Source organism: Cricetulus griseus, chromosome 9 (genome assembly GCF_003668045.3).
Source record: "Cricetulus griseus strain 17A/GY chromosome 9, alternate assembly CriGri-PICRH-1.0, whole genome shotgun sequence".
Taxonomy (NCBI): Eukaryota; Metazoa; Chordata; class Mammalia; order Rodentia; family Cricetidae; genus Cricetulus; species Cricetulus griseus.
This window is the reverse complement of record NC_048602.1, coordinates 22,433,878-22,442,132: the sequence shown is the minus strand read 5'-3', so window position 1 is coordinate 22,442,132 and position 8,255 is coordinate 22,433,878. Positions and strand designations below refer to the sequence as shown.

Sequence of the window (8,255 nt, the reverse complement as noted above, 5' to 3'; positions counted from 1 at the left end):
TTGGCTCATTTTTCTGTTACAATATTGAGTCCACTTCTGGTGACGGCTTTCTTGTGAACTCTCAGATACTCCTCCGGCACCAAGCCTGCCTACTGCCACACTCTTGCCATGATGACCATGGACTAATCCCCTGAAACTCTTAGAGATCCCCTAACTAACCACTTTCTTTTATGAGAGTTGCCTTACTCGTGGTGTGTCTCTGCAGCAACCGAACAGTAACTAAGACAATAGCCAAAAGCAGTTTGGGAAGGCAAGAGGTTATTTCATCTTAAGGATTGTAGTCCGTCGTCCAGGGAAGTCTGGGAGGTAACTCAAGCAGAGCCTGAAGGCAGGAATCTATTCGGAGACCATGTGGAGAGTGCTATTTACCTTGCTCAGCCTACTTTCTGATACCTCCCAGGACCTCCTGCTGGGGGTGGCACCTCCCACAGTGGGTGAGCCCCTCCCACATCCATCACTAGTCAAGAAAGTGTGTCATAGACTTGCCTACATGCCAACCTGATGGAAACAATTCCTCAGTTAAGAGGTCCCCTCCCTGGGTGACAGTCATGTGGCTTGATCTGTTGGGTGGGGCTGGCTGTGGCACCAGGACCTATCCCAGAGGCATGAATTAGCTTTTTGGAGCCCATTCACTATGGTGGGATACCTTGCTCAGCCTTGATACCATTTTGGTTTTTGGGGTTTTTTTTTTTTTGTTTTTTTGTTTTTTGTTTTTTGTTTTTTTTGCCTCAACTTGGTATGCCAGACTTTGTTGATTCCCCAAGGAAGGCCTTACCCCCCTATGAGGAGTAGATGGACGTGGGAATGGGGGAGATGGGAGGGGCGGGAAAAGGGAGTGAGAGGGAACTGGGGTTGGTATGTATAATAAAAACTAAAATTTTTTAGAGAAAAAACAGAGTCCCCCTCCAACTGGGCATTGGTGGTGCATGCCTTTAATCCCAGCACTCGGGAGGCAGAGGCAGGCGGATCTCTATGAGTTTGAGGCCAGCCTGGTCTACAGAGCGAGTTCCGGACAGGTTCTAAAGCTACACAGAGAAACCCTGTCTTGAGAGAGAGAGAGAGAGAGAGAGAGAGAGAGAGAGAGAGAGAGAGAGAGAGACCCCTCCCAGGTGACTTTACCTTGTCAAGTTGACAAAAAACCAACCAGCACAACCGCCTCTCCACAATACTATTATTATTGTTGTTGTTATTGTTATTATTGATGTGTGTGTGCCCTGTCTTCATGCACACCAGAAGACGGAGTCAGATTCTATTACAGATGGGTGGGAGCCACCATGTGGTTGCTGAGACTTGAACGAAGGCCCTCTGGAACAGCAGTCAAGTGCTCATAGGCAGAGTCATGTCTCCAGGCCTCTCAATACTCTTGACCCCCAATACCTCTGAACATGTTGGTGTCTGGGAAGTCGCCAACTCAGTCTACACCTCTCTCTCACGTAAAAGCAGAGGCTCAAGCCTTTCAGGAAAGGTGCAGTCAGGCAACCTGAACACCACAGGTCAGATGCATCCACAGGAGACATCAGCCGGCGACCTGGTGGCGTGGCACATTAGGCCGCGTGAGGAATGCCGTGGCATAAGTGAGAACATCATACATAAGGTTCTCAAAACAGCACTGTGGCACTGTGATGATGTGGTCTGTGACCTCAGTCACCCAGCAGAGACACACAGGGGATGTCACTTTTTCGCCCACTAGAGGGCAGCATTGTTATCCCGAACACCAGTTAATTCTGTGTTGCCAGCTGGGTGCAAATCTTCTCCAATTTTGAGTCTCTCTGATCCTGTAGGGAATGCTGGAGACCCTTAGAATTATTTCAAACACTTGTTTTCCAACTCAGCGCTGCGATGAGAAGCCGCACTACACGTGCTAGCAAAAGAGCAAAAGTCGGGGACGAGGTGGCCGAGTGGTTAAGGCGATGGACTGCTAATCCATTGTGCTCTGCACGCGTGGGTTCGAATCCCATCCTCGTCGGGAGGGGCTTTCTTTTGTCGGGGGGGGGGGGTGGTTCATGCCTTTAATCCAGGCATTCTGAGGCAGAGGCAAGTTCAGCCTCCAAAGCCACAGAGAAACCCTGTCTCGAAAAAAAGAAAGAAAGAAAAGAACAAAAATTGATGGAGAAATCAGAACCCTGAACTGACTGGGTGTGGTGGCTCAGGACAAAAGAGGCAGAAACAGCTATGTGTTGCGTTGGAGTACTGATCTACGTACTGAGTTCCAGGACAGCCAGGGGCACACAGACACACAGTCTCAAAAAAAAAAAAAAAAAAAAGGAAGGAAGGGAGACCCTGTCTCGGAAGAACAGAAGGGAGAAGATCCTGTTATGTGCTGTAATGGACAAATATCAAGCCCCATGTCTCTCCCCCGAAAAACAAATACTTTATGACTCCACTCATATAAAATGTTTACATGAGTTAAATCCATAGGGACAACCAGGTTGCAATCCCCAGGTGCTCAGGCTGCTGAAGCAAGGGTAGTGCCACAAGTTCAAGGCCAGCTTGGACTAAATAGTGAGTTCAGGGCCAACCTGGGAGATGCTGTGTCATTAAGACCCCCCCCCAAAAAAAGTAGAGGCAATTGTCAAGGATAGGGAGAGGGATGAGTGGGAGTTATTAAAAGTGGTTTAGCCGGGCAGTGGTGTCGCACGCCTTTAATCCCAGCACTCGGGAGGCAGAGGCAGGGGGATCTCAGTGAGTTCCAGGCCAGCCTGGTCTCCAGAGCGAGCGCCAGGATAGGCTCTAAAGCTACACAGAGAAACCCTGTCTCGAAAAACCAAAATAAATAAATAAATAAATGTGGCTTAAACGGTCAATACTGCTTTCAATCACAAGGTGTTTTTGTTTTTGTTTTTAAGTTTGTTTTCTGCTTAACCAAAAAACACAGATGCTTGTGTGGGGTGGAGCCAGGAGTCACAAATCAGCCACTGGGCACCCAGGCCATGCCAGGCTTTTGCCATAATCCCATCCACTTGAATTTAGAATAAGGCAGGAAGCCCTGGTGAAACCGGAAACCTCACAACACCCTCTGTCAGGGCTGGAGCCATCTTCTCTTGACACTCCCCTGCTTCCTGAGATTTCCTGATTATTACCAAGGCATCCAATGCTCTCCCTAGGCCCTTGGTAGGCTTTCTTTGGGAACTTTTCCTGTTATAAAAGGTGTGAGAGGTTGAGGGGAGGGACTTTAGGCTGTCAGAACTTTGGGGCATGGAATCTAGACAGGAAGAAGCTTTAGCTAAAGGAGGAAAACAGGCCCATTAGAATAGAGTGCTCCTGCCACTTGGATGGTAGTGGCCTTTAATCACAGCACTCAGGAGGCAGAGGCAGGCGAGTTCAAGTTCTGTGAGTTCAAGTCCAGCCTGGTCTACAGAGTGAGTTCCAGGACAGCCAGGACTGTTACACAGAGAAACCCTGTGTCAGAAAGAAAGAAAGAAAGAAAGAAAGAAAGAAAGAAAGAAAGAAAGAAAGGAAGGAAGGAAGGAAGGAAGGAAGGAAGGAAGGAAGGAAGGAAGGAAGGAAGGAAGAAAGAAAGAAAGAGTAGAGCAGGCAGAAATCACTGACCGTAGAGTGTTGGCTCTCTCCTCCCCCACTCTCTCTTTCTCTCTCTCCATTACCTTCCCTTCCCTTCCTTCCTTCCCCCTCCCTCTGTCCTCTCTGAACCTAGACAGTACTTTCACCAAGTCCTATTGTTGCTGGGCACCCCAGTCGTGAGGTACTCTGGCTGTGGGCGGCCCACACCTAACAGTCATTTGTACAAATCCGGGAAGCCCCAGGCACCAGTCAGTGCAGTTTTATGGCCCCTGGCTTTATGGACTTTGGTACAGGCTCTGCCTAGATGACTCAGTTTGGCCAATAGGATGCCGAGAGATAACATACCATGTATATAACACACCTACGTGCTTGTTTTCTGAGTCAGAGCCTTGCTGTATAACCCAGGCTGGCCTCAAATCTGCCTGCCCCCTACTTCCTGCTCAGAGTTCCTGGGATTATAGCCGTGTGCCCCGATATCTAGGTGGATGAAAGAGGGCCTTACTTTCACGGAAAGCTCTGTAGATGCTGCCCTGCTCTCCTGCTGGGCTAGGGTGGGCCTGCTTCCAGCTTTCAGTTTCTCCTTCCAGCTGAGGCAGAGGCCCTTGCCTTTCTCTGAAACCAGCCCAGAGAGAAGGTGCCCCAGGGCTATGTCCTAGCCCTCTTGTCCCTCCCTCCTTGCCCATTTGCAGAGGAGACTGACTCCTCAATCCTGGCCAAACCCTCCTTAGCTTCTCTGGGCCTGAGCCAGTCATGGTGGGATGAGGCCCAAGCCAACAGTGGCCTTTTCAATTTGAATAAATTTAAAATATCTAAATCAATCTAAAACTCTGTTTTTCTCAGCCCGGCTAGCCGAAGGGGACCATCATTTTAGGCAGGATTAGAAGCCAACCTCTTGCCCCTTCCCACGCTGTCCCCTCCCATGCAATAAATAAATAAAAATGTTAAAAATAAAAAACTTCCGCTAGGCTTTGGTGGCCCATGACTTTAATCCCAGCAGAGGCAGGCAGATCTCTGTGAGTTCGAGGCCAGACTGGTCTATAGAGCGAGTTCCGGGACAAGCTCCAAAGCGATACAGAGAAACTCTGTCTCAAAACAAACAAATAAATAAATAAATAAATAAATAAATAAAATATAATAATAAATAAAAAATGCCAGGCGGTGGTGGCACACGCCTTTAGTCCCAGCACTTGGGAGGCAAAGGCAAGCAGATCTCTGTGAGTTCAAGACCAGCCTGGTCTACAAGAGCTAATTCCAGGACAGCCTCCAAAGCCACAGAGAAACCCTGTCTTGAAAATAATAATAATAATAATAATAATAATAATTAATAAAAATTTCAAGGTTATAGCTAGAATAATATTTTTCTTTTATTCTTTGGGATTTTCATACAATATAAGTTATCTTGAACATGTTGAAAAAGAAGGAGGCAGAAAGGAAGATGAATGGGAAAAAAAAAGAAATAAAAAGAAAAGGAGCATGAGCGCTCCTGGCTATGGAGGAGGAGTATAGCCAGGGGCAGGGACATCTAAGAGAGCCCGGGGTGGACATGACCCTGGCCACGTGAGGGGAGTGGGAAGAGAAGTTAGAAGGGAGAGAGCAGGAACCATGTTTAGCAGTCAGGAGGCCCAAAGGTGCAAAGAGATCCTTAACCTTTTAAAGCGGTTAAATTCATTATAGAAGGAAGAGCGAGCAGCCCAGCACCCTGGGATGGAGAGTTCAGGGTAGAGGTCAGAACTGTGCGAACCAGGAGGACGCTGTAACAGGTAAGGACAGAAGAGTACTGGGAAACCCGGTGTTAGCCCCACTTTGAAATGTTAAAAGGGCACCTCAGCCTTGTCCCCCGTTTGAAGCCTAACAGAGGGAAGGGAAAGAAACAAAATAGTAGCTAATGTATCCAAACTACGGAAGAAAGAGAAAACCTTTCTGTGACCCTACCCACCCCTGTGGATACCCTATCTCCCTGCCCTGTCCTTCCACTTGTGCTGGGCTCCCAGGGTTCTCCATCCTGTTTTCTGCACTCCTTCCCCTCTCCCCACAACAATCACTTCCACCTACTCAGCACTCAGGTCTCAGCTCCTACCCCCACAACCGCAGCAGTCTCTGGCCTTACTAAATCCTTTGAACGTCTCTTCTGGTTATTTTGTTGTCCCTGGCCAGATTTTGAGCCCCCTGGGCTGCTTTCATCAATAGGTTCAAGCTAAAGGAATAGCAGTTTCGAGCATGAATTTTTAAATTATTATAACTAGGCTCAAAGACATCTTTATTTACTAATCAGCATAGGAGCTGGGTCAATCCACACAATTTTTTGCCAATGGGAAGTTGTTTTTGTTTTGTTTTGTTTTGTTTTATTCCTGTGGCATAGAAATTTGAGTTTGGGGCCAGGCGGTGGTGGTGCACCCCTTTAATCCCAGCCATAGGGAGGCAGAGGCAAGCTGTGAGTTGAGACCAGCCTGGTCTACAAGAGCGAGTTCCAGGACAGCCTCAAAAGCCACAGAGAAACCCTGTCTGGAAAAAAAAAAAAAAAACAAAGGAAGGAAGGACGGAAGGAAGGAAGGAAGGAAGGAAGGAAGGAAGGAAGGAAGGAAGGAAGGAAGGAAAGAAGGAAGGAAGAAATTTGAGTTTTGGAACTTTGACAAACTCTGGGAAGTGTTTTCTGCATCCTACTGTTTGTGCAAGTGTTTTCCCTGTAAATTAATTGAGAAGCCGGGTTCAGTCTCCACATCCCACAACAGCAAGAGAGACCCTTGGCTCCTTTTAGCTCTACATGTGAATTGTGGCATGCATGTGCCTGCACACACAAGTGCCTCACTGATCATCATAAATTTATGAAAGTGTGCACAATGCAATAGTATTTATTAGCTTAGTTGTTTGATAACAGCATTTATTCAGAATGAATTCCAGGGCTGACAAGATGGCTCAGCGTACAGGTTATACTTGCTGCCAAGTATAACAACATGAGTTCGATGTCCTAGACACACATGGTGAAGGAGCCACCTCCCCCCCCAAGTTGTCCTTGAGCCGACACACATGTGCTATGTATGGCATGTGCATTTGTGTGTGCGTGCGCGCACACAATAAAAGGATGAATAACATAAATGATGTATTCCAAAATCAAATGTCAAATATCAATGACAATAATAACAACAAAAAACGATTGCTTTTGCAGTAACTGGTCAGACTCCTGCCATCCCTATAATTATAGGGAAGGGACTTAAGCTATTCCTGGGAGATTTTTGAGTCTTGGGTAATTTTCAGATGCTATTGTGGGTTTGTTTTGTTTGGGCTTGTTTGCTTTTTATTGCTTACTTTTGGAACACTAGAGTTCATGCTCTCTTTCTTTTTAAATATGTTTTCACATATGATAAATGGATGCAAAAAAATAAAATGGAGGAAAGAAGTATTGTGAGCCATAGTCTCCCCTCCCTCCCTCCTTCCCTCCCTCCCTCCCTCTAGTTTATGTCCCAAACTGGCCTTGAACTTGCTGTGATCTGATGACCCTGAACTCCTGGTCCCCTTGCCACCTGAGTGCTGGCATTCTAGGCTTGTGCCACCACCTGATTTTCAAAAACCATCTCTGGCTGAAGAGATGGCTCAGTGGTTAAGGGAGCTGCCTGTTCTTCCAGTGGTCCTGAATTCAATTCACAGCAACCCAGCAACCACATGGTGACTTAGAACCGTCTGTAATGGGATCTGATTCCCTCTTCATATACATAAACAATAAATAAATGTAGAAAAAGAGAACACTGCGGGTGCCTTTGAGCACAGTCTATATGGGTATCAATTATTGCAAAGGTCATTTTCCTACCCAGTAATATTGGGCACCAGTGTCTGTGTTAGGATCTGAATGTCTCTTTCCCCCAGACACTGAAATCCTCACCCCAAGGTTATTGGAAAGGTAGATGACAAAATGCTTGGAACTCTTGTCCCTGGAAAAGAGGTCATTGCCACTTACATTTTTAGAGGACCCAGCCCCTGAGAGGCTGTGTGTGAGCAGCAGCCTGTCATCACACCCCAGGTCTGTTCTGATCTTGGATGTCATGGTTCCAGAACACTGAAAAAACAAGTGCTTTGGGCAGCTTTAGTGGCACACATCAATGAACCTGCCACTCGGGAGGATGAGACAGGACAACTGTGAGTCCAAGGCCCAGTGTGTGATATTTAGTTATAGAATATAAACGGGTACCCTATAATCAAGCAACGCACACTCACAGAAAAGAGAAGGAGAGAAGGAGAGAGAGAGAGAGAGAGAGAGAGAGAGAGAGAGAGAGAATACAAAACAAAAAGGAAAAGTATCCAGTCCCAAATAAAAACATTTGAGGGAGAAAAAGCTCAGGTCTATTTGTTAAGAGCCCCTGCCAAGGTCAGGAACTGTATCCCCCACCCCCAAAACTAATTTCCAAGAGATGCATAGGATGGCAGATGCTGGGAGCAGGAGAATGGCACGGGGAAGAACTCTCCTGCTGGTACCCAGCACCGATGTGTCAGCCCTAAGATCAGACACACAAGCAACCTTACACAGACTGAGCAGTTGCATTTATGTGTTTAGGGATATATACATACACGTATGCATGTAACAACCACTGAAGAAAAAAGAGGCCCTGAGTTTGAAAAGGGTAGTTCGTGACAGAGGTTGTGGAGGAAAGGGAAGAGTGAGAGTTATATGATTACATTATAATTTCAAAAAACTTACTATATTTTTAATAATAATAAGATGGGAACTAGACTGGAGGTCACTAAAG

General features: G+C 46.6%; 1 non-coding gene across 1 annotated transcript; it reads left to right on the top strand.

Moving 5' to 3' along the window:
• Positions 1–1,884: 1,884 nt before the first annotated feature.
• Positions 1,885–1,966, top strand: Trnas-gcu. Its single transcript has one exon. It is a non-coding gene; the product is annotated as a tRNA-Ser (tRNA).
• The last annotated feature ends 6,289 nt before the right edge of the window (positions 1,967–8,255 follow it).